The sequence below is a fragment of the Apium graveolens genome, chromosome 2 (assembly GCF_009905375.1).
Source record: "Apium graveolens cultivar Ventura chromosome 2, ASM990537v1, whole genome shotgun sequence".
Lineage (NCBI taxonomy): Eukaryota > Viridiplantae > Streptophyta > Magnoliopsida > Apiales > Apiaceae > Apium > Apium graveolens.
The window spans coordinates 76,650,993-76,676,215 of NC_133648.1; the positions used below are offsets into that span (position 1 = coordinate 76,650,993).

Below are 25,223 nucleotides of genomic sequence, written 5' to 3' on the forward strand. Positions count from 1 at the left end.
AACTTGCTATTTGTCTAAGAATTTTGATACATTTGATTCTTGTAATATTCGTACTTTGCTCCGGGCTCATTTGAGTCCGGTGAATCGCTAATATTTGCTTTCCTTGCTGTTATTTTACTCTGTTTCTGTAGTTTGTTTTTGCCTTAAAATATTTTTCCAAGTATAATTTATTGCTCTAGTCCTGACTAACCTTCTTGTCCGGACTAGTGGAGGCCTTTTAGTTAGAAAATTAATTCTAAGTAAAAGTGGTTGCTCTAGTCCTGACAAATAGCTTGTCCGGACTAGTGGTTGCTTTTAGTTAGAAAATTTATTTTGAGTAAAAATTGGTTGCTCTAGTCCTGACTAATAGCTTGTCCGGACTAGTGGTTGCTTTTTGTTAGAAAATTTATTCTAAGTAAAAATTGGTTGCTCTAGTCCTGACTAATAGCTTGTCCGACTAGTGGTTGCTTTTGAAAAATATGCAAGTTAAAGAAAAAGCTTTTCATTGATCATTCATACAAGATAGAAGGAGAGACAGATTGGTTTCTTGCCATATTGGCTACAAGTTTTTTGGTTGCTTTGTTTGCTTTATTACTGGTAGAATTTCCTTAGCCTTAGTCCATGCCAAGTGTTTGGGACTTCTGAGCCATCCATGTTCAGGAGCTTGTAGGTTCCTGGCCTGAGGACTTCTTTGATCTTGTATGGTCCTTCCCATTTGGGTATTAACTTTCCGGTGTTTGTGGGATCTGATGCTTCAGTGTCTCGAAGAACTAAGTCTCCAACTTGGAAGTTTTTGACTCTTGAATTCTTACTGAAGTGCTCTCTTGTTTTCTCCTTGTATTTTTCCATCCTTTCCACAGCTTGGTCCCGGACCTCATCAATTAGTTCCATGTTTGTTTTGAGTCCTTCTTCATTTGCTTCTTCTTCAAAGTTTATTGCTCTGTGGGAAGGAGAGCCCACTTCAATAGGCAGCATTGCTTCTATTCCATAAGCTAGTTTTAATGGAGTTTCTTCGGTGCTTGTCCTTGGGCTTGTCCTGTAGGACCAAAGTACGCTTGGTAGTTCTTCTGGCCACTTGCTTTTGCTTTCTTTGAGTCTTTTCTCGATACCTCGGAGCAGGATTCTGTTGGTTACTTCTACTTGGCCATTTCCTTGGGGATATGCCACTGATGATTTTTTGTGCTTGATCCCGCGCTCTTGGAGGTAGGACTCGAACTCTGATCCAATGAATTGGGGCCCATTGTCTGATACTAGGACTCGCGATATCCCGAACCTCATCAAAATATTGTCCATAAACTTTATACAGTCTTGCTGATTGATTGTCTTCATTGCTTTTGCTTCAACCCATTTTGTCATGTAGTCAATAGAGACTATTAGGTATCTGAGCTCTCCTTTTGCTCGAGGGAAGGGTCCCATAATATCAATACCCCAAACAGCGAAGGGGATAGGTGACAGGACTGAGGATGGTAGGACTGGGCTTATCCGGGACACATTGCTGAAGAACTGGAATTCTTTGCACTTCTTGATGAATTCTATTGCATCCTGATGAATGGTTGGCCAGTAGTAGCCTTGTCTTATAATCTTATGAGCTAGGGCCTTTGCAGACCTGTGGTCTCTGCATATCCCTTCATGCACTTCTGCCAAACAGTACTTTGCTTCTTCTGGGCCAATGCATTTCAGGATAGGAGATGAGAAGGTCCTGCGGTAGAGTACTCCTTCTTCGAGGAAGAACTTGGCTGCTTTTGCTTTCAATCTTTGAGCTTTTCCTTTATCTTCTGGGAGCTCCCCTTTGTCCAAGTAGTTTATGAAGGGAGTCATCCAATTTTGAGTGCTTTCTATCTCCAAGACCTCTCCGGATTCAATGGTTGGTTTGTGGAGTTCTTCGAAGTAGACTGAGCAGTCCAGATCTGATGAATTCCGGACTAATTTGGATAGGATATCCGCTTCTTCATTTTCTTCTCGGGATATCTGAAGGACTTGGTGGCTTGGAATTGAAGCTAAGTAGCTCTGAACCATTGCTTGGTACTTCGCCAAAGTAGGGTCCTTTGCTATGTATTCTCCATTTGTGTGCTTGACCACAATCTGGGAGTCGCTGTATATTTTAAATCCTGGACCCTTAGAGTCCGGGAGAGCTTTAGTCCTGCGATTAATGCCTCATATTCTGCTTGATTATTTGTTGCTAGGAAGCTGAAAGATATAGCTGTCTGAATCTTGAATCCTTCTGGAATCTTGAGTATGAGTCCGGCTCCTGACCTCTCGCTTGTTGAAGAACCATCTACCTTTAAGGTCCAGGCTCCCGGACTTGTATCATTTTTTGGGTCCTGGTCCATGTCCATTGGTTCTGGGTCTTCTTCTGGGAAGTTGCATTCGATTATGAAATCTGTAAGAGCTTGAGCTTTGATTGCAGTCCTGGGAATGAAGCTTAGGTTGAAATGGCTCAATTCCACAGCCCAATTGACAAGTCTTCTCGAGATATCTGGCTTGTGGATTATTTTCCTTAGTGGTTGATTTGTCACTACTCTGATTTCCCTCCCTTGAAAGTAGTGCCTGAGTTTCCTTGAGGTTGTAACCAAAGCAAAGGCAAACTTCTCCAATCTTGGGTATCTTGTTTCTGCATCATTTAAGACTTGGCTTACATAGTAGACTGGTTGTTGTGTTCCATTCTCCTCCCTGAATAGGGTAGCTCCTACAACTTGTGCTCCTGTTGACAAGTATAAGTAGAGAGGCTCTCCTAGCTTAGCTTTAGTTAGGACTGATGGCTGAGAGAGGTAGGACTTGATTTCCTCGAATGCTTTCTGGCACTCCGGATTCCAGTTTACCTCTTTCTTGTTGGTTGCTCCTTTGAGTAATTCAAAGAAAGGTAGGCACCTCTCTGCTAGTTTTGAGATAAATCTCCTGAGTGCTGCTAGGGATCCTGCTAGTTTCTGCACATCGTTTTGGGTCCTGGGAGCTTTCATCTCCTGGATTGCTTTTATTTTCTCCAGATTGGCTTCTATGCCTCTGTTGCTGATCATGAATCCTAGGAACTTGCCTGCTCCTACTCCGAAGGTGCATTTCTCCGGATTCAGTTTGAGTTGGTTGTTCCTTAGGTTGTCAAAGCATTCCTTCAGATCTTCCACGTGCCCTGGTATAGTTGTTGATTTGGAAATCATGTCATCGACATAGCACTCCAAGTTCCTCCCAATCTGGGACTTGAATATCTTGTTCATGGCTCTTTGGTAAGTGGATCCTGCGCTGGTAAGCCTGAAGGGTAGCATCACATAGGCGTAGACTGCTCTGTGAGTTATGAATGCTGTCTAAGGAATGTCCTTTGGGTTCATCTTTATCTGGTTGTATCCGGAGAAGGCATCCATGAAACTTAGCATGACATGTCCTGAGGTGGCATCTATCAGTTGATCAATATTTGGGAGAGGGTATGGGTCCTTCGGGCACGCATCATTCAGGTCCGTGTAGTCCACACACATTCTCCATTTGTCATTGGACTTCTTCACCATGACCACATTAGCTAGCCACTCCGGATATTTGATTTCTTTGATGATCCCTGCTTTGAGTAGCTTTTCCACTTCTTCGTCGATGGCTCTTTGCCTCTCCGGAGCAAAGTTTCTTCTCTTCTGCTTGACTGGTTTTCTGTTGGGGTTGACATCCAAGTTGTGCATTGCTATGGACTCATGTAATCCTGGCATGTCACTTGGACTCCAGGAAAAAACATCTATGTACTCCCGGAGCAGGGATACTAATCTCTCCTTGAAGGACTCCTCGAGTCCTGACCCAACTTTCACTTTTTTGCTAATATTCCTTTCGTCTACCTGGACTTCTTCTGTTTCAACTGCGGCTTCAATTTTTGCTTTTTCTTTGTTTGAAATCATTTGATGAATCCGGGCTTCAGAGTTCTTCTTTAGATAGTTGTTTGCTTGTTCAGGTTCTTTGGTTGCTTGCATGGTAGGACAAGGTTGGTCTAGGACTCGATTTGTCTTGTCCAGTACCATGACTTGGTTGCTTGCCAGTTCTTCTAGACTTGTTTTATTTGCTTCTTCCCTTGTCCGGGGTCGGTGCTTCTTCATGCTTTGTTGCTTGTGAAGGACCGTAGCCTTCCTCCTGTTATCTTGATGGGTTTCTTCCATAACTAACTCCTGGTTGTAGCATATTTCATCAACTCCGTAATCTCCTTTAATCTTCCCGACTCCCGTCGGGGTTGGGAACTTGATCTTGAGATGGGAGATTGAAGTTATTGCTTGCATCATGGTTAGAGCTGATCTGCCAATGATTCCATTTTATGAGGAAGGAGCGTTGATCACATAAAATTTGATTACATGAGTCACTTGGTTAGGAGCAGTTCCAAAAATGACTGGTAGGTACAAAGTTCCTTGGATCGGGACTAAGTTGTGGCCGAAACCATAGAGTGGGTCCTCACGGCACTCATTTGAGCGGACGCTTCCTAACTGCATTATATCTACTGTGTGCTTGAAGAGGATATTTACCGAGGAGCCATTGTCTATGAGCATTCTTCTTACTTCATTATCGAAAATGTCTAGAGTGACAACCAAAGCTGCATTGTGATGAGGGTTGACTCCTTCGTAGTCCTTGCTGCTGAAGGATATCACCAGGTCTGGGAGTGATTGAATTGAGAGCACTTCTTCGCCGAAGTCCGGGCTCCGGGTTGCGGAGTAGGATCCGCCTAGGACCATATTGACTACATTCTTTCATTTCTTCTGCGCTTCCCCTCTGCTGTTGTCCCGAACTAAGTACTTGTTCATATTCCCCTTCTTTACTTGGTCCTCAATGAAGTACTTGAGTGATAAGCAATTCTCGGTCTTGTGGCCATGGGTCTCGTGATAATCACACTGCCTATTGTAGGGCCTGCTCTCCGGAGGAGTTTGCATTGGCTTCGGAGGATAATAGACAGGCTTGTCTTTGACTTCTTTCAAGATTTCCGCCCGGGTCATGTTGAGAGGAGTCCAGTCCGGCTCCTGCTTTGGCTCCCGAGCTTGCTTCACGGGTCCTGGGTCGATGTTCGACTCCTGCTTAGGACCAAGTCTTTAGAAAACCGGGTTGGCTTGTCTTTCTTGGCTTTGGTTGCTTTGCTTGAATTTCTTATCCTGATGGTAACCCCTTTCGGTCGGTCATCAGTTTTTTTACTCATGGACCCCCCATTCCGGGTCATCCTCATTGCCTGGAGCACATCTGTTTCCTTAATGAATCTGGCAGCCATTGAGTAAGCTGCTGCCAGGCTTTGCGGCTCCTTATTGATTAGCTCCACTATATATCTCTCATTGTGCTCTGGATCCAAGTTTCTTCTAAAAATGCTTAAAGCTTCCCTCTGATAAGTGGCATTTTATACCACTTAGAACATCTTAAAATGGCTTAAATTGGTGCCTTAAAATCAAGTATTTTGTGTATTTGATGCGTTTTTCTAGTGTTTATGCATTTCAGGGTATTAGTTGCATTTCGGAGGAGTAATCATCAAGAATAAGCCTTGGCATGTGTTCACCATTGGGAGAGGAAAGAAAGGGGCAGATTACGGCGAAGAAACGGAGCAAACTCAGGATTTTTCCAGTAGGGTCCTGAGCGCCCGCTCAGCAATGCTGAGCGGCCGCGCAGGAAGCTGAGCGCCCGCGCAGCTATGCTGAGCGGCCGCGCAGGGTCGGGAAAAATAATAAATTGTTTTAGACTTCTACTTCTGTTTGGCTTCCAACTTCTATGTAATCTGAGTTTTATGGGACTAGTATATAAGTAGATTTGGAGACGTTTTCACGAGGAGAGGATCGTGGTATTAAGCAAGGAGCGAAGGAGATAAGGAAGAAGACCGTTTTAGCACACAGCAACGAAGAGGAAACATATTTTCTTGTGATTCTTGTTTCGTTGTAACGCTGGATGCTAGTTTTCTTACTTTGAACCTATTTACTCTTGTGACATACTCTGATTTAATATAATTAGTTTAGTTCTTATTTTCTTGTGTTTGTTTATCATGATTTCATATGAACCCATGATGACGATATGTGCTATTATGGGCTAATCGTGATCATGGGGTTACAACGGATTTACTATGGAATTCTTTAGTTAATTATTTAATACTTTAGTGTGTGATGATTGTATGATATCTAGTATTGGTTGTGCGTATTCGTCTTATGTGTGTCGCGAACATATAAGATAGGGTGTTAATCTCTTGTGAAGCGACGGTGGATCTTGAGATTTAGAACTTGCCATGCTAGCATAGGTTCATGTATGATGTGCATGATTAGTGGGTAACTCTAACAGTTTTATTCGCCCTGTGTAATCAAAAGGAATAACTTGTGCTTAAATCGTTGTGTTGTCAATTTCTGTAGACATATAGGAACTCAACATAATTGATGACTATTCAACTTCTATCTTAATTGTGGATGTTTGGTAGAATGGTATTAGTACAATGAAAGTTGACTTTTATCAGTTTCGTGTTATTCGATTAATATCATCACTGTCACATGCTAAAGGTAATAACAATAACTATTGAAGGAAGTAGTAATGAAGTTGTGATCTCATGAGTGTTTTAATATTGATAATTGAAGTGTTAATTAAGTGATAAATTAAGTAATTAATTGTAGTTAATATTTAGTCAACAATTCTAAGTGTTAGTGTCTTAATATTGGGAAGTAATCATACATTGGTGCGTGAGTTTAATTAGACAATAATTAGTCTGAGTCTCTGTGGGAACGAACTAGAAAGTATTCTATATTACTTGCGAACGCGTATACTTGCATGAATATTAGCGCGTGTTTTCGCCCTAACAAGTTTTTGGCGCCGCTGCCGGGGACTCGGCGTAATTGTTTAATTTATGTACTTACCATCATTGGTCATTAGGACTCGTTCTCGTACTCGCAAGAGGACTTTAGATACAGCTGAGGAGACAGACGAAGTTCTTGATATTCCTGAGAAGATAGATTTTGAAGATTCGGATTCAGGAACTGAGCAGAAAGAACCAGTAAACATGGGTGATCATATTGTTCAGGCTGATCCAGCTCTTATGGACTTTTCTCGGCCAAAAATTGATGACATTCAGTCAAGCATTCTTCATCCGGCTATTCAAGCTAACACCTTTGAAATCAAGTCGGGCACTATTCAGATGGTGCAGAATTCTATTTCTTTTGGAGGAGCTGCAACTGAAGACCCCAACATGCACATAAGGAATTTTGTCGAGATCTGCAGCACTTTCAAGTATAATGGCGTGACTGATGAGGCTATCAAGCTGAGGCTTTTCCCATTCTCACTGAGGGACAAAGCTAAGGACTGGTTACATTCTGAACCAGCTGGGTCCATCACTACTTGGCAAGATCTTGCGTAAAAGTTTCTGGTGAAGTTTTATCTGATGGCAAAGACTGCTGCTATGAGGAGTGCTCTTACTCAGTTTGCGCAGCAACCTTCAGAATCTATGTGCGAAGCTTGGGAACGCTACAAGGAAATGTCGAGGAAGTGTCCACATCATGGAATGCCTGATTGGATGGTGATCACTGGTTTCTATCATGGTTTGGGGGCCCAATCTCGGCCCATGCTCGATGCAGCAGTTGGAGGCGCCTTATGGGCTAAAAGCTATACTGAGACTTATAATCTTATCGAGACTATGGCTGCAAATGAGCATCAAAACCCAACTCAGAGGATGATGCCTGGGAAGGTAGCAGGTATTCTGGAAGTCGATGCAGCCACCGCTATTGTAGCGCAGCTCCAAGCGCTGTCAATGAAGGTTGATTCTCTGGCTACATATGGAGTTAATCAAATAGCTATGGTTTGTGAGCTTTGTGCAGGTTCTCATGCTATGGATCAGTGTTCTCTTGTCAACGAATATGTTCAGTATGTGAATAATTATCAGCGACAACAGCAGCCTGTGCCAGCTACTTATCATCCTAATAACAGAAATTATCCAAATTTCAGCTGGGGTAATAATCAGAGTGCTATTCAGCCACCATATCAGCAAGGTGTGAGTAAACAGTTTAATCCACCTGGATTCCAGCAACCACAGCAGTATGCTTAAAGGCAATCATATCCTCAACAGGGAAGTGCAGCTGCACCTACTAGTGCTGATTTTGAGGAACTTAAGCTATTATGCAAGAGTCAGGCGGTTTCGATCAAGACCTTGGAAAATCAAATCGGTCAAATAGCCAATGCAGTGCTCAATCGTCAACCTGGCACACTTCCCAGTGACACGGAAGTACCAGGCAGGAAGGAAGCTAAAGAGCAAGTCAAGGCTATTACCTTAAGGTCTGGGAAAGTTGCTGATTCTGAAAAGGCAAAAGAAGGAGAAGCTGAAGTTAGAGATGAAGAAGCTAAGCAAAAGGAGAAAGCGGCGGAACCAAGGAAGACTACTGTTGAACACACTCTGCCTGAGGGTAATACAGGGGAGAAACAGCTCTATCCTCCACCACCTTTTCCTAAAAGATTGCAGCAACAAAAGCTGGATAGACAGTTCGGTAAGTTTCTAGAGGTGTTCAAGAAACTTCACATCAATATCCCTTTCGCTGAGGCTCTGGAGCAAATGCCTAGTTATGCTAAGTTTATGAAGAGTATTCTTTCAAGGAAGGTGAAACTGGATGACCTTGAGACCGTTGCTCTCACGGAAGAATGCAGTGTTGTTCTGCAGGAAAAGTTACCTCCAAAGCTGAAAGATCCAGGTAGCTTCACCATTCCTTGCACCATTGGCAAGTTGACTTTTGACAAGTGTCTTTGTGATTTGGGAGAAAGCATCAATCTGATGTCGTTGTCGATCTTTAAAAAGTTGGATTTGCCTGATCCAAAACCCACATACATGTCTCTACAATTGGCTGATCGTTCTATTACTTACCCAAGGGGCATAGTGGAGGATGTGCTAGTCAAGGTGGATAAGCTCTTCTTTTCTGCAGATTTTGTTATTCTGGATTTTGAGGAAGATAAGAAGATTCCCATAATCTTGGGAAGACCTTTCTTGGCTACTGGCCGTACCTTGATAGATGTGCAGAAAGGTGAACTTACTATGTGGGTACAAGATCAGGATGTGACCTTCAACGTATTCAAGGCAATGAAATTCTCTACAGAAGATGAGGAGTGCTTAAAAGTGGATGTGATTGATTCTGCGGTTACTTCGGAACTCGATCACATGCTAATGTCTGATGCATTGGAAAAGGCCTTAGTGGGGGATTTTGACAGTGATGATGAAGATGGCAATGAGCAATTACAATATCTGAATGCTTCTCCCTGGAAGCGAAAGCTGGACATGCCGTTTGAATCTCTTGGTGCTTCTGACCTCAAGAATGCTGAAGGAAAGCTCAAACCATCAATAGAGGAAGCACCTACCTTGGAGCTCAAGCCATTACCTGAACACTTGAGGTATGCTTTTTTAGGAGATGCATCTACTTTACCTGTTATTATTGCATCTGACCTTTTAGGTAGTGAGGAAGACAAGCTCCTAAGGATTTTGAGAGAATTCAAATCGGCTATTGGATGGACCATAGCAGATATCAAGGGGATCAGCCCTTCCTATTGTATGCATAAAATTCTGCTAGAAGAAGGTAGTAAGCCGACTGTTGAACAACAGCGCAGACTTAATCCTATCATGAAGGAGGTGGTGAAGAAAGAAATTCTGAAATGGCTAGATGCAGGCATCATCTATCCTATTTCTGACAGTTCTTGGGTGAGCCCCGTACAATGTGTACCTAAGAAAGGAGGTATCACTGTGGTGGCAAATGAGAAGAATGAGCTCATCCCCACTCGAACAGTTACAGGATGGAGAGTATGCATGGATTATTGAAAGTTGAACAAAGCCACGAGGAAGGATCACTTCCCTCTTCCATTCATTGATCAGATGCTTGACAGGTTGGCTGGTCATGAGTATTATTGTCTTCTGGATGGCTATTCAGGGTATAATCAGATTTGTATTGCACCAGAGGATCAGGAAAAGACTACCTTCACTTGTCCATTAGGCACGTTTGCTTTTCGCAGAGTTTCGTTTGGGTTATGTGGCGCCCCTGCCACTTTTCAGAGATGTATGATAGCTATATTCTCTGACATGATTGGAAATAATGTCGAGGTGTTCATGGACGACTTCTCCGTCTTTTGACATTCGTATGATGAATGTTTGAATAATCTTCGCGCCGTACTCAAAAGGTGCGTGGAAACTAATTTGGTGCTCAATTGGGAGAAATGTCATTTTATGGTGCGTGAAGGCAATATTCTTGGGCATAAGGTCTCTAGCAAGGGTCTGGAGGTGGACAAGGCCAAGGTGGGAGTCATTGAAAATCTTCCACCACCTATTTCTGTGAAAGGAATCCGTAGTTTTCTTGGTCATGCGGGTTTTTATCGGCGATTCATCAAGGACTTTTCGAAGATATCTAAGCCGTTGTGCAATTTGCTTGAGAAAGATATGCCTTTCAAATTTTATGATGAATGTTTGGCGGCATTCGAGACTCTCAAGAAGAGTTTGATCACTGCACCAGTTATTACAGCACCAGATTGGACAGAGCCGTTTGAGATGATGTGTGATGCGAGTGATTATGCGGTAGGTGCAGTTCTGGGGCAGCGCAAGAATAATCTCTTTCATGTGGTCTACTATGCGAGTAAGACCTTAAATGGGGCCCAAATGAACTACACCACTACGGAGAATGAGCTCTTGGCTATAGTCTTTAGTTTCGAGAAATTTCGATCTTATCTGCTTGGGACTAAAGTAACAGTATTCACTGATCATGCGGCCATTCGCTATTTGGTTTCCAAGAAGGATTCGAAGTCGAGACTCATTCGTTGGGTGCTCTTACTTCAGGAATTTGAGTTAGAGATCAAGGATCGAAAAGGTACTGAGAATCAGGTAGCTGACCATATCTCTAGGTTGGAGAATCCCGAGTCTACTTCACAAGATAGGACATTAATCAATGAATCTTTTCCGGATGAGCAGTTGTTCGCAGTTCAGGAGGAAGAGCCATGGTTTGCAGATATTGTGAACTATCTTGTCAGCAATATAATGCCTCATAATTTGACCTCAGCTCAAAAGAAGAAGTTTCTGCATTAGGTGAAGTGGTATATGTGGGATGAACCATATTTGTTTAGACAGGGAGCTGACCAGATCATCAGGAGATGTATCCCGTTCTGTGAGACGGAGGGGATATTACGAGACTGCCACTCCACGATTTATGGTGGACACTATGGTGGTGAGAAGACGGCAGCTCGTATTCTGCAAGCAGGTTTTTTGTGGCCTACTTTGTTTAAGGATGCTAATCAGTTTGTTTTAAGGTGTGATCGTTCCCAAAGAGTGGGAAATTTGACGAGAAAGGATGAGATGCCGTTAAATGTGATGCTTGAAGTCGAGGTCTTTGATGTTTGGGGAATCGATTTCATAGGGCTTTTTGTCTCATCCTGCAATAATCAGTACATCTTGCTGGCAGTCGATTATGTCTCAAAATGGGTAGAAGTCAAAGCTTTACCGACAAATGATGCAAAGGCAGTGCTGAATTTTCTTCATAAGCAGATTTTCACAAGGTTTGGAACACCTCGGGTAATCATAAGTGATGAAGGGTCGCATTTCTGCAATCGTAAGTTCACTTCTATGATGCAGCGTTATAATGTGAATCATCGAGTTGCTACTGCCTATCATCTGCAAACAAATGGTCAAGCGGAAGTGTCTAACAGAGAGATCAAGCGCATTCTAGAGAAGGTTGTTTGTCCGTCAAGGAAGGATTGGTCTTTAAAGCTCGATGAAGCTATTTGGGCTTACAGAACAGCATACAAAACTCCACTTGGTATGTCCCCATTTCAGTTGGTGTACGGTAAGGGATGTCATTTACCTGCGGAGCTTGAGCATAAGGCCTACTGGGCGTTGAAAAAGTTGAACCTAGATTTAGATGCAGCTGGTAAGAAAAGAATGCTTTAGCTTAATGAACTTGATGAATTCCGACTTCAAGCGTACGAGAATAACAAAATGTACAAGGAAAAGGTGAAGAGGTGGCATGATAGGAAGCTACATCCTAAGTTATTCGTGTCGGGGTAACAAGTTCTCTTATTCAATCTCGTCTCCGACTTTTTCCTGGGAAGTTGAAATCAAGGTGGTCTGGACCTTTTATTGTCAAAACTGTGTTTCCACATGGAGCGGTGGAATTTTTGAGAATGATCTGGACCAAGCATTCAAGGTTAATGGTCAGCGTTTGAAGTACTACTATGGGGACATGGCAAACCGAGAAGTGGTTAGTGCCATTTTATTGACTACTTGAGAAAGGTACGCAACGTCAAGCTAATGACGAAAAAGAAGCGTTATGTGGGAGGCAACCCATGATTTGTTGTTACAGGAACCCTTAGAAGTTAATAACCTATCCAAAAACACAAAAAAATCAGAAAAACAGGACTGAAAAAAAAAATTCCAGTGACCCCCTGAGCGCCCGCTCAACTTTGCTGAGCGACCGCTCAGGGGTCGGCTGCCAGAATTTTTTTTTACAGTTCATAAAAATACAAAAAAAAATCAGAAAATTAAAAAACCCATCACAGCCCATAAACCCATGAATTCTTTTCCTATTACCCCATGATTTTATCCCTCAACCCCACTCCTAATCTAATTTAACCTAATCCACACCCTATATATACATACACCTATCCTACATATCTCCCACAAACTTTCTACACTTAAACTCTCTCCCAAACACAAAAACTCAGTTCTTACACACTTTTATTCAAGATTCAATGGCACCCAAGAGAGCTCGAACTATTGACAGCAGCAGCACAGTCCCTACTGCTGATTCATCGAGGGGTACTGCTGCAAGGCCTCGATTGAATGACAGAGCTGCGGAGGAGGAGTACACTAGGCTTTTGGGGAAGCCGATTCTGAAGGAGAGAGGGTTTTTACCATCGGGGAGGGATGGTGAGTTGCTACCCATGATTGCAGAGAAGGGGTGGATAGCTTTTTGTGAGTCGCCCGAAGCAGTGCCGATGAGCGTGGTTCGCGAGTTCTATGCGAACGCGAAGGCCGAAAAGAATGGGTTTTCTGTGGTCCGAGGGCTGACGGTTGATTATCACCCAGCGGAGATTCGCTGTGTGATTGGGCAGCGAGAGAGGAAGCCCGAGGAGGAGAACTGGAATGAGAAGACTACTGAGGATTTTGACTTGGATTTGATTTGTGCTACTCTCTGTAGGCCGGGCATAGTTTGGACCTTCAAGACCGGCACTAATGAGTATCGTCACTTCCCGGCGATCGCTATGAACAGGTATGCCCGTGCATGGAATGTATTTATTTATGCTAATATTTTGCCTTCTTCGCATGCACACGAGGTCACAGTTGAGAGAGCACAGTTGTTGTGGGGAATTCTTAATGAGGAGTACTATGTGGACCTTGGTGAGTTTATCTACCAAGTAATTCTGAAGTTTTTGAGGGGAGCTAAGCATATGAACATCCCTTATGCATCCACGGTTACGAAGCTTTGCTGAGCAGTAGGAGTGAACTGGCCGGCTCATGAGCAGTTGCAGTTGCCGGCCGCTCCGATTGATTCTGGGACTCTGAATGGGATGCAGGAGTGGACCGGTGGTGAGCCCGAGGAGCATGGGCTGGGTTATCATCTTCCAGGAGGGCGTCCAGCACGAGGTACTACTATGGCTAGGCCTAGGCGTGATGAGGTTGGTTCTTCGAGAGCTCAGGAGGGTGCTGAGATGGCTGATACCCAGTATAGGAGGCTTTCACGGCGGATGGATGCCATGTACGAGACGCAGAGCAGGTTTGCTCAGGAGCTCACCCTTGCGTTAGGGACTGCTTTTCGGGGCCTTGGAGCTGATATCCAGTGGCCAGTTTTAAGTGAGGACTCTGCATACCCGCCGCCTGATACTCCACCCACTGAGGGTGATGATGATGATGACTCCGAGTAGGTATACCCTGTGTTCCTTTCTACTACCTTCATTGGGGACAGTGAAGATTTTTAAGTTTGGGGGTGGTAGTTAAGGAATATTTTGTGTGTGTCATATAGCTGCATATTCATGATAGTTTAGTTCATATAGTTGCATAATTTTTGCCATATAGTTTTTTTTTATTTTATAGCTTTATTTGTTTATCATGTCATGTAGCTCATGCATATACAATGATCCCTTTTGCGATGATTTATCGACTGAATTGTGATATTGATGCGAGTGTGGTGATAGCATTAAAGTGATATTGAGTCGTGTAGGTTGATATGCATGCTAGAAGCACTTGTAATTTCACTAAGTTTTAGAGAATGCTTAAGGGCTAGATTGTTGTTATGATCTGATTTTTTTCGAGGTTAATCTATTTATTATGCTTAGAATTCGATAATAGGTTCTTAGTGATGAAGGCATGAAAAAGAAAAGAAATGGAGTAAAAAATGGAATTTGTTGCTAGTTCTGGCTAGGCGTCAAATGGCTAGTAGCCGGCTCGCATGTTATGCGAGTAGTCTAGGGTTGAGCAAGATGGAGCGAAACGCACTTGCTCAGAAATTTTGAAAAAAAAATATAAAAAAAGAGAAAAAAAAAGAAAAAAAAATTTGTGGTGTTTATGCATAATTGATCACGAGTAGGCTCTTTGGTATTCGAGTTATTAAGTTCTTAGGGGACTTTGTGCCTAGTGACCTAAGGCTTTTAGAGTCTGGGATCCGCTAACCTAACGCTCGTTACATGGATACCATTGTATAAGTCTTTTATGGACCTCACTCATTGCACGGTCAAATAAGCATTGTTGTAGTGAATAAAAAGCATGATTCCGTAATAAGCTCCAAAATTCTTGTAGTGTTATATGTCACTTTGTGCCTAGAATTTTTATTCTTTGTATAATCATGTGATTGCCTTGATCATAATTGAGTCATAATAATTGGTCTAGTTCTGAAGCATATCTGTTAAGCATCTGCACACACCACGTTTCTGGCTGTATATTCGTTTGCATGAGTTTATTGATCTTTAGTTGCCTAACTGCATTTGTTGAGATGTTGCAATTTGGTTGGTTTGTTCATAGTAAGGGGGATCGCTGCATTTTCATATAGATTGCATTCATGCATGTTTTTATTTGTTTTTGAGTCTGTGACGCTTGAGGGCAAGCATCGATTTAAGTTTGGGGGTGTGATAAGTTGTGGCGCCCTCCAAACTCGGGTCAGAAGTTTGGGGTCCACAACACATACATAATATATAAACCTGTATATGAGATACTATTTGCAATGACCCTACTTTACACAACCACGGATCGCAACAGGTTAAAGTATGAAAATAAGCCACAACCTTAACTTTTATTACAACGTACCAAATCCCAACTGATTTAACTTACAATTGATAATAAAATCATTCTTACAATCTGACTATTTTTATACTGCATGAAGCTTCTGCTAGCTCGATTCAACTCAAATGGAATCTTAGCCCGTACTTTGGACTGAGGAACTTCACTACCATCCATATTCTTTTCAACTGTAAAATATATAAAAGAATCGCAAGGGTGAGCTAACTAGCTCAGCAAGTCATAATAGTGATAACTGAGGTTAAACAATGATCAAATGAGATGATTCAAAGGAATCAAGTTTCTTTTTAACTCATCATTAGAATTGGATATTCATTTTAAGTTTTAAAAACCAAGGTTAGGCTGCTGATCAGTCACGCACTAACCCCGAGCAAGCACACAGCACTGCTCTAATTACTGGATCCAAGGCACACATTGGCCTAACTTGACCATTGGTATGGTCTGACCACGAATCCGGTCCACATATATAAAAACTATCCAATCCTAAAGCAGTCCAATATGATAACAATATGATTCAATAAAACAAGATCATAATCAATGATGGTTAAACATTTGCATAAAAACGTAAGAAAATTCATGGATATCTCAAGGATATTTCAGGGTATGTATAAGAATCGGTTTTCCGTTTGTACAAGCATCAGGTATTAGTTCAGTAATGATTTTTCAAGATATAGTTCTTTGGTGTTATAAGGATTGGTTGGGATATAAAAGTTTCTGTGTTTTCAAACAATTTTCTTCCAGTGTTTGGTGCTTGGTAGTTTTATATTTGGGGAGTAGTATCATATTTGTGTAGTTTGGTGTCTGAGGATCAACAAAGGATGGTTTACAAAGAATAAGGCTTATGACTCAAGATCGAGAAAGATCAGGGTTCAAGGGTAAGTAGTTTAAAGCACTTGCAATATAAAACATGAGTTATTTTGAATAATAGCGACATGTTATGAAACAGTTCAAAAATATTTGCGATATATCTTGAAACAAAGTTCAGAAGTACTTGCCTTACAAGGCTTTACAACTATTATTGATCAACTCTAAGCCGACTATGTTGTTCAGGTTCTAACGTCCAACCACTAGATCCCATTGGATTCAACTTCGACACTCAGGTCTTTCTGTTGAAACTCTACTGAGCTCGTCGAATAACCACTATGTTATTTTTAGTCCATCGTCCACTTTCAGGTTCCCGACCATAACCTACAGGGTCGAAATGCCCTACGTTAGACGTCTAGGTATGCTTGACATATCATTGCTAGCAATCTATCCACATGATATCAAATCCCGACTTGTAATTATTCGCATTACAACAACACACGCAACAATTAGGGTTCACGTTCTCAAAAATCGGTTCGGTGTTCATTTTCGGAAAAATGCATATACTCGTCATTTTACAAAATTAGGGTTATTACTTTTGGCAAAACAGTTTATCACATCATACAATCAAATTTCGAATGAAACACACATGTATATATATATATAGTCACTCGACGTCCCGATAATCATAGGATACGTTCCCGTATTTTCGTAGTTCAATTTCCCGAAAATCGGGCAGCGTCTCCTTCGTTTATCGGACTACCCGTCGAATACAATCGACGTCAATTCACCACAACAATCCACAATCACAACAACCAACATCCATAATTTCCCAAACACCAATTCAATACTATTATCAATTATTATTCACATTTTACATTTATTTATTAAATTAGGACTCATAATATAATCATCACGGTCCACCATCGGCTCGCCGAGGCTCATCGCCGATGCGGTAAAATCCGCGGGTTCCCGATTAATTCGGGTTTCCAACGCGTATTCTACCAATTAAATATTCTCACAAATAATTAATTCCGATAATTTCAGGGATTCACTCAAATTTTTACTAAAATAATTCGAACACATACACCAAATGTTCATTCGAAAATTTCAGAAAAATGCTCGAGTAAATCAATCAAAACCCAATCGAACAAACATATCCAATTTCAGATAATCTCGAATTGAAACAGCATCACAGAGCAGAAACCACACAAAAATACACACGCCGGTCACCCTGCCGGAAAATAATCCGACGGCAACCAGAAAAAAATAAGGCATAGACCCGCTATTGACATACATGCATATATATGCGTATATATACATATACATATCATCAACACGGAATCAAACCCAAGAACCCAGAGGCCGGAAAATTCAGAAAAGTGGCCGGAAAAATACAGGCGGCGATCGGTAAACTCACCGGAACAGGGAAGTAAGAATAAAGAACGGAGAAGAGGGGACAATCAAGAGGAGATGAGAAGAGACGAAGCGAGAGAGATAGCGGGAGGAGAGACGAGAGATATCTAGAGAATAGAGAGATTGAATTGAGAGTAAAATTCTTAAACATCCGACACATACCCCCCAGCTGTGCCACAAACATTTGTGTGGTTAACACGTGTCCTGACTGAAAATAGCTTGTGCCTGGACCGCAATTAACAATTAACGATCCGACTTGCGGATAAACCAACTCCAAAAATTACCAGAATAACTTTAAAATATCACAAATAATCCAAAGGTATTAAAAATAAATTTTCCATAATTTTAAAAGTATATTTGAAATGTAACTCGTACCCGTATTTATCAATTGACGATTCGAGCTGCATTTAAAACAAATTCAAAAAATTACGAAAATAATCTTAAAATGTTAAAAATATCCCGAAGTTTATAAAAACATAATTTTCATAATTTTAACACAATTTAAAATACCATTTATACCCACTTTTATCAATAAAATGAAACAACGCGCGGGTAAAATTAATCCCGAAAATTTCCAAAATAATTTTAAAATTCTCAGAATATTCCAAACTTAAATAAATATGAGTTTCAAAATTTTTGAAGAATTTTAAAACTAAATATGGATTTTACAAATAAAAGTAATCAGAAAATTATTTAAAGAGAAATTATTAGTAAAATATTGATTTCTCAATTTTATAAAATCCTAAAAATAATTATTGTAATTATAAAATCATAAAAACAATTTTAGAAACATTCCTGTTATGGATTAAAACTACTATATATAATTGCTGTATTTAATACTAAGGAACGTGAGCTTCGAGGCTCGATTTGACTGCTCTTGTGTTTCGTGACTCAATCTGCCTTAACAAGATGCCTACGTACCTTGCTGATTGCCAAGGATCAAGTCAAAAAACGTAGTTCTGATGGGTGGGGGGAGACCCCTTATATAGATGTGGGAGTCCTTGAATTGGACTTGGTATAGGAGGCTTGGTGGATAAGCCTCTGAATTAGGATAGATTTAGGAGTCCTAGGAAGTAGGAAGCTGATTCCTTATCCTTTCAGGTCCCCTTGAGGCTAATCTCTAAGGATTTATATCCTCATCGGGACTCTTTTCATCATCTGATTTCTCCCTTATTAATTAATTACGAAATTAATTAATAATCAGGGCTTTTTGGGCCTTTTTTATTCCACCAGGCCTAATCTGGTCCGTCAGACTTAACCTTTCTGGTCTGAATATTATACATCTTATTATTATTGGGTCTAGCAGCCCATTAATTATAAAATCAGGACTTATTTATCCCTATCATTTGCCCCCCAACTTTTGGGAAACATTGATTAGGTTTCACAGAAGTTAAGTCTATTCATTCCCTTACAGGGTTTCGTTCTTGCGTAAAGTGTGGAGCGACCTACACGTTTACAACGAGTTTTTCCTTTTATTCAGGAATTATTTTGATTTCCAGGAATTTTTCCCTTATTTCCGGGATTTTTTCCCTAATTTCTGGATTTTTCCCTAATTTTTCTGGGATTTTTCCTCATTTTCTGGAATTTTCCCTAATTTTTCTGGGATTTTTCCTTATTTTCTGGAATTTTCCCTAATTTTTCTGGGATTTTCCTTATTTTCTGGAATTTTCCCTAATTTTTCTGGGATTTTTCCTCATTTTCTGGAATTTTCCCTAATTTTTCTGGGATTTTTCCTTATTTTCTGGAATTTTCCCTAATTTTTCTGGGATTTTTCCTCATTTTCTGGAATTTTCCCTAATTTTTCTGGGATTTTTCCTTATTTTCTGGAATTTTCCCTAATTTTTCTGGGATTTTTCCTTATTTTCTGGAATTTTCCCTAATTTTTCTGGGATTTTCCTTATTTTCTGGAATTTTCAAATTTCCAGCCCCTTTTTTCGATCTTCTTTTGGGATTGCCGTGGATGGGAGCCCAAATGACATAGCTTTGTCTGAGGAGGAGGCTAGAGGTTTCAACCTCCTGACGCAAGACAACGGCACCTCCCATTCTTGGGATCTTATCCGGGAGACTGTCCTGGTAGAACGCGGCCTCTCGCCCGTTCATAAGAAAAGTAAGTTCCTACCTTCATCTACTTTATTTCCTGCATTTTTATTCCATTAGTTTTCAACTGACTTTGCTTGTCGCAGTGGCTGAGAAGATTGAGGAGGCTACGAAGCCAAAGGACCTGGAAACGACCAGGATGAAGAGGGCTGGGAAGATTTTCAAAGATCCTAGGCTTGGTGATCGCTTCCCTGAGTTCCTCCTTCAGGCTATGGAGCCAAATGAGGAAGGTCCCAGCCAGGTTTTGCGCACCAAGCAGAGGCCAGGGGCCTATTTTCAACCTGCCTGGGGGATCCGGGGCAAGGACTCAATATTGGGCAGCACAGCCCTGTCCAAGGAATGGTCCAAACATTCCATCTCTCCGGTGGACTATCAAGACTTTGTCCTCCAACAGGACTTAGAGGGGAACGAGCTTTTTGGAGCCCAAGCCCTGGCGACAGTACGCACTTTACTTATGCCTTTTACACTTTTCTTTTCATGCTTCTTTTCTAAAGTTTTGCTATTTCTCTTGCAGGCTAACGCCCACTTTCAAGGGGCAATTCACCAAGCTAAGGCTTGGAAGGTTGGCCTGGAAGATGCCAACAAGAAGTTGGAGGAGGCCAACCAAAAAATTGAGGCCCTTGAAGCTCAATTGGCTTCTTCCACTTCTGACCTGGAGACGGCCCGGGCTGAAAACGTAATCTTGAAGGCGCAGAAGGACAAAGCCTTTGACGGCTGGATGGATACCCAAGAGTTCAAAGACCTGATGGTGGAGCATGACGCCCTTCTTCACCCAGTCAGCTACAAGGAGGGTTGGGACGCTGCTGTGGAGGCTATCCAGGATGAGTTTCCCGAGATCCTTGAACAGTCGCCCTTTCCCTGCCCTGTGCGGGTTCCAGAGCTTGGAGGCGTTACTGAGAAGCTTGCTGGCATGATCAGGGATGGAGAAGAGGAAGATTCTTCTGAGGAGGAACTCGAGCCTGCTACTAAGAAGGCAAGGGTGGAAGAACCTTCAAAAGTAGTGCCTCAACAGCCATCATCTCCTGCAGAGGGAACTTCCACAGGGACTTCGGAGGGTTCGACTGAGACTTCTGAAGAGACGACTGAAACTTCCGAGGAGTCGTCGGATAGTGGTTCTGAAGAATCTCAACCTTCCAAGGCCTAATTTTTTTGTATATCTTCTTTATGAACTTTATTTTTATCAGAAGTTGTTACCCTTCGGGGTTAAATTTTGTATGTTGCTCTTTCGGCCTCTTATCATTATAGTCTTAATGTGCGTTTAAACATCCTTTAGATAGAAATAACTTAAAACTCTTTAACATGAAGTCTGGTTTTTCAAAACCTTACATAGCATGGGTTCGACCCTAATCAATAATAACTTGACAATGTAAATTCTACTGGAATATAAAATCCTACGCAAGCAAAGCTTCCAGGTGCTTTTAAACCTACTTGCCATAATGACAAGTGAGAATCGTACTTCGCCTATCTTACACGTAGTAAACCTTCAGGTTTTGTGCGTGCCAGGTCCTCGGGACTTCAAAACCATCCACAGTCTCGAGCTTGTAGGTTCCTCTACCTTGAACACTCTTGACTCTGTACGGCCCTTCCCAATTTGGGGCAAGCTTCCCTTTTTGTCCTACACCAGATGCTTCTATCTTCCTCAAGACTAGATCGCCTTGTTTAAAAAACCTTTCTTTAACCCTTAGGTTGTAGTAGAATGAAGCTTTTTTCTGATATTCTACTATCTTTGCATGTGCTTTATCTCGCACTTCATCGATTAAATCCAGGGCTAGCTTCTGCCCTTCCTCATTTTCTTTCTCATCAAAAGCCTGAATCCTTGGAGAAGAATGTGATATCTCCACGGGAACTACTGCTTCTGCCCCATATGCCAACATGAAAGGGGTCGCACCTGTCGTGACTCTACAGGTAGTCCTATAGGCCCATAATATGGGAAGTATCTCATCCACCCAATTATTTCTTGACTTCTCGATCCTCTTCTTTAATCCGTCCAGAATTATTCGATTTGCAACTTCTGCTTGCCCATTAGCTTGTGGGTGAGCGACAGAGGTGTACCGTAACTCAATTTCATTTTCTTCACAGTACTTCTTGAATTCCTCATTATTGAATTGCGTTCCATTGTCAGTGACGAGGATACGGGGAATTCCATATCGGCACATAATATTTTCCCACAGGAATTGTGCAACTTGCTTAGTTGTGATTTTGGCCAAAGGTTTGGCTTCGATCCACTTGGTGAAATAATCAATGGCTACAATCAGAAACTTCCTTTGTGCCGTGGCCATAGGAAAAGGCCCTAGAATATCCATCCCCCACATAGCAAAGGGAATAGGTGAGTTGATGGAGGTCAGCATCTCGGGGGGTTGTCTGGCGACTGGTGCATGCTTCTGACAACGATCACACTTCTTTACATATTCTTTGGCATCAGCCATCATTTCTGGCCAATAGAAGCCTAAACGAGTTATCTTATGAGCCAAGGCCCTGCCCCCCAAGTGTTGCCCACAAATGCCTTCATGCACTTCCTCAAGAGCCAAGCGTGCCTCATCGGGCCTGAGACACCTCAAGTAAGGAACCACGAAAGATCTTTTATATAGAATCCCATCTATCAAAGAGTACCTTAGTGCTCGAACAGTTAACTTCCGTGCCTCAATTGTATCGCTTGGCAACCAACCGGTCTGAATGTGAGCCTTGATGGGATCAATCCATGACGTCCCCAAGCCTACGGGAGCCACAAGCTTAACATCTATGCTTCGTGTCTTCAAAACACGGAAGTACACACTTCCTGAACTTTCTTCAATCTCAGATGAAGCAAACTTTGATAGCGCATCTGCTTTAGCATTTTCTTCCCTTGGAATGTGTTCAACATAGCATTCATTAAATTGGGTCATCACAGCCCTTACTAGGCGAACATACTTTGCCATCGTATCATCCCTTGCTTCAAATTCTCCCTTTACCTGGGATATGATCAACTTCGAGTCTCCACGGACCTTTAAGTTTTTGACTCTAAGTGTCCCAGCTAGACCAAGGCCAGCAATCAGGGCTTCATACTCTGCCTCATTGTTTGTGGTTGGGAAGTCTAGCTTCATGGCATACTCAATTAAGAATCCATCAGGGCTTTGCAAAACCAACCCTGCTCCACTGGAATTTGTTTTTGATGCTCCATCAAAATAGAGAACCCAATATTCTTTCTCCTTGTCCCCATTGTCGACTCCCTTGTCTTGAGGTGTGGTATCTTCCTGCCCCCCGACTTCTTGGTTGGGTATGGTACATTCCACCACGAAGTCAGCTAGTGCCTGGGCTTTTATGGCCATACGTGGCTTATACTTGAGATCGAACTCTCCCAACTCTATTGCCCACTTAATTAGTCTCCCACTTGCCTTGGGACTGTGAATGATATTTCTCAGTGGCTGATTTGTTAGCACTTCAATTTGGTGAGCTTGAAAATAAGGACGTAGCTTTCTTGAAGCCATCACCAAGGCTAAAGCGAATTTCTCAATGGCTGAATAATTCAACTCAGCACCATGCAAAATTTTGCTGACATAGTATACGGGTTTCTGGACTTTCAGTTCCTCCTTAACCAACACCGCGCTCAAGGCGCTTTCTGAAACAGCCAAGTACAAGAATAAAACTTCACCCAGAACTGGCTTGGCCAACAACGGGGCCTGACCCATATACTTCTTTAACTCTTCAAATGCCTTCTGATTTTCCTCACTCCATACAAAGTCTTTAATGTTCTTTAATGACTTGAAGAATGACAAGCACTTGTCTCCTGACTTGGAGATGAATCGTCCTAGCGCAGCAACCCTTCCTGTGAGTTTCTGAACATCCTTGACAGTTTTTGGGGGTTCCATGTCCAGGATTGCCTTTATTTTATCGGGGTTAGCCTCAATTCCCCTCTTTGAGACCATCAACCCCAAGAATTTTCCAGATCCTACTCCGAAAGCACACTTCGTGGGATTCAACATCATCTTGTGGTACCTCAGGACCTCAAAAGCTTCCCTCAAATGGGTTATATGATCAGTCTTTACTAGACTCTTGACTAGCATGTCATCAACATAGACTTCCATAGTCTTCCCAATAAGATCCTTAAAGATTTTATTCACCAACCTTTGATAGGTGGCTCCTGCATTCTTGAGACCAAACGCCATAACAAGATAACAATAAACACCAAAGTCAGTGATAAATGATACCTTTGGAATGTCATCCTTATGCATTTTGATCTGGTTGTATCCGCTAAACCCATCCATGAAACTCAGCATCTCATGTCCAGCGGTGGCATCAATCAAAGTATCAATTCTAGGCAGCGGAAAACAGTCTTTGGGGCATGCATCATTCAGATCGGTGAAGTCTATACACATCCTCCACTTTCCATTAGCCTTCTTCACCATTACAGGGTTTGCTAACCACTCCGGAAATTGAATCTCCTCAACGAAACCAGCCTCTAAGAGCTTTTCCACTTCCTGCTTTATAGCCTCTTGTCTTTCCGGGGCAAAATTTCTTTTCTTTTGTTTCACTGTCTTCCGGCTTGGATCCACGTTTAACTTGTGGGTAATTAACCCCGGGTCTATGCCTGGCATATCAGCTGCTGACCATGCAAACACATCACTATTTTCTTGCAAAAATTTCACTAACTTCCCTCTAAGGGGCTCCTCTAATGTAGCTCCAATGAAAGTCATCCTCTCAGGATTCTTGGGATCTAAAGGAACCGAAACCAATTCTTCTGCTGGCCTTCCTCTATTCTCATCATTTTCTCGAACATCCATATCTTCAATAGGAAGAACCTGCCCCCCGACTCCATCTGCCCTCAAAGAGGCCACATAACAGCTTCTAGCCATCTTTTGATCTCCCCTCTCTTCTCCAATCCCGTTTCGGGTGGGGAACTTCATGACTGAATGGTAGGAGGAGGGGACTGCCTTGAAGGCATGTATCCCTGTTCTCCCCATGATAGCATTATAAGTTGAACTAGCCTTTACCACCACAAAATCCAGCATCTGCGTTGCTTGCCTTGGCTCCGTACCTATGGTGGTTGGTAATTTAATTATCCCTTCCACAGGACATTCTACTCCAGCAAATCCATATATCGGCATGTCGGTTGGTGTCAACTGGGAGTCGTTATACCCCATCCTTAGAAAGGTGTCGTGGAGCAAGATATCCACAGAAGCACCATTATCCACAAGGACCCTCTTAACCGGGCTATTTCCTATTATCGGCGTTATGACCAGCGGGTCGTCATGGGGAAACTTCACACCCTCTAGGTCGGAATCATCAAAAGCCAATGTTACTTCTGTCCTGGCCCTTTTCGGGGCTTCTCCAACAATATGCATAACCTCTCTAGTATATGCCTTTCTGGAATTTTTGGACAATCCAGCAGCAGTTGGACCTCCAAAGATCGTGTTTATCACAGGCCCTCGAGGTCTCGGCCCTCCATAAATGGTGTTTATAACTGGTCCTCTAGGTTGGGGATTCCGCCCCTGATCATCTTGGTCCCTCCTACGATCTTCAAAGTTCTTCCTTCCATTATTGTTTCTGTCTCCTCCATCTCCAGTATACTTGTTCAGCCTTCCTTTTCGAATCAAAAACTCAATTTCATCTTTCAACTGCCTACACTCATCGGTGTCATGGCCAACATCTTTGTGAAACCTGCAATACTTGCCCTTATCTAGCTTGGCGGGATCAGCCTTCAAGGGCTTAGGCCAGCGAATATCTCTGTCTTTCTCAATCTCCATCAAAATCTGAC

At 42.1% G+C, this 25,223-nt stretch overlaps 1 non-coding gene across 1 annotated transcript; it reads right to left on the minus strand.

Annotated features, from left to right (window-relative positions):
* Positions 1-7,333: 7,333 nt before the first annotated feature.
* LOC141709706 (small nucleolar RNA R71) lies at positions 7,334-7,440 on the minus strand. Its single transcript, XR_012570271.1, has one exon. It is a non-coding gene; the product is annotated as a small nucleolar RNA R71 (small nucleolar RNA).
* Between the last annotated feature and the right edge of the window lie 17,783 nt (positions 7,441-25,223).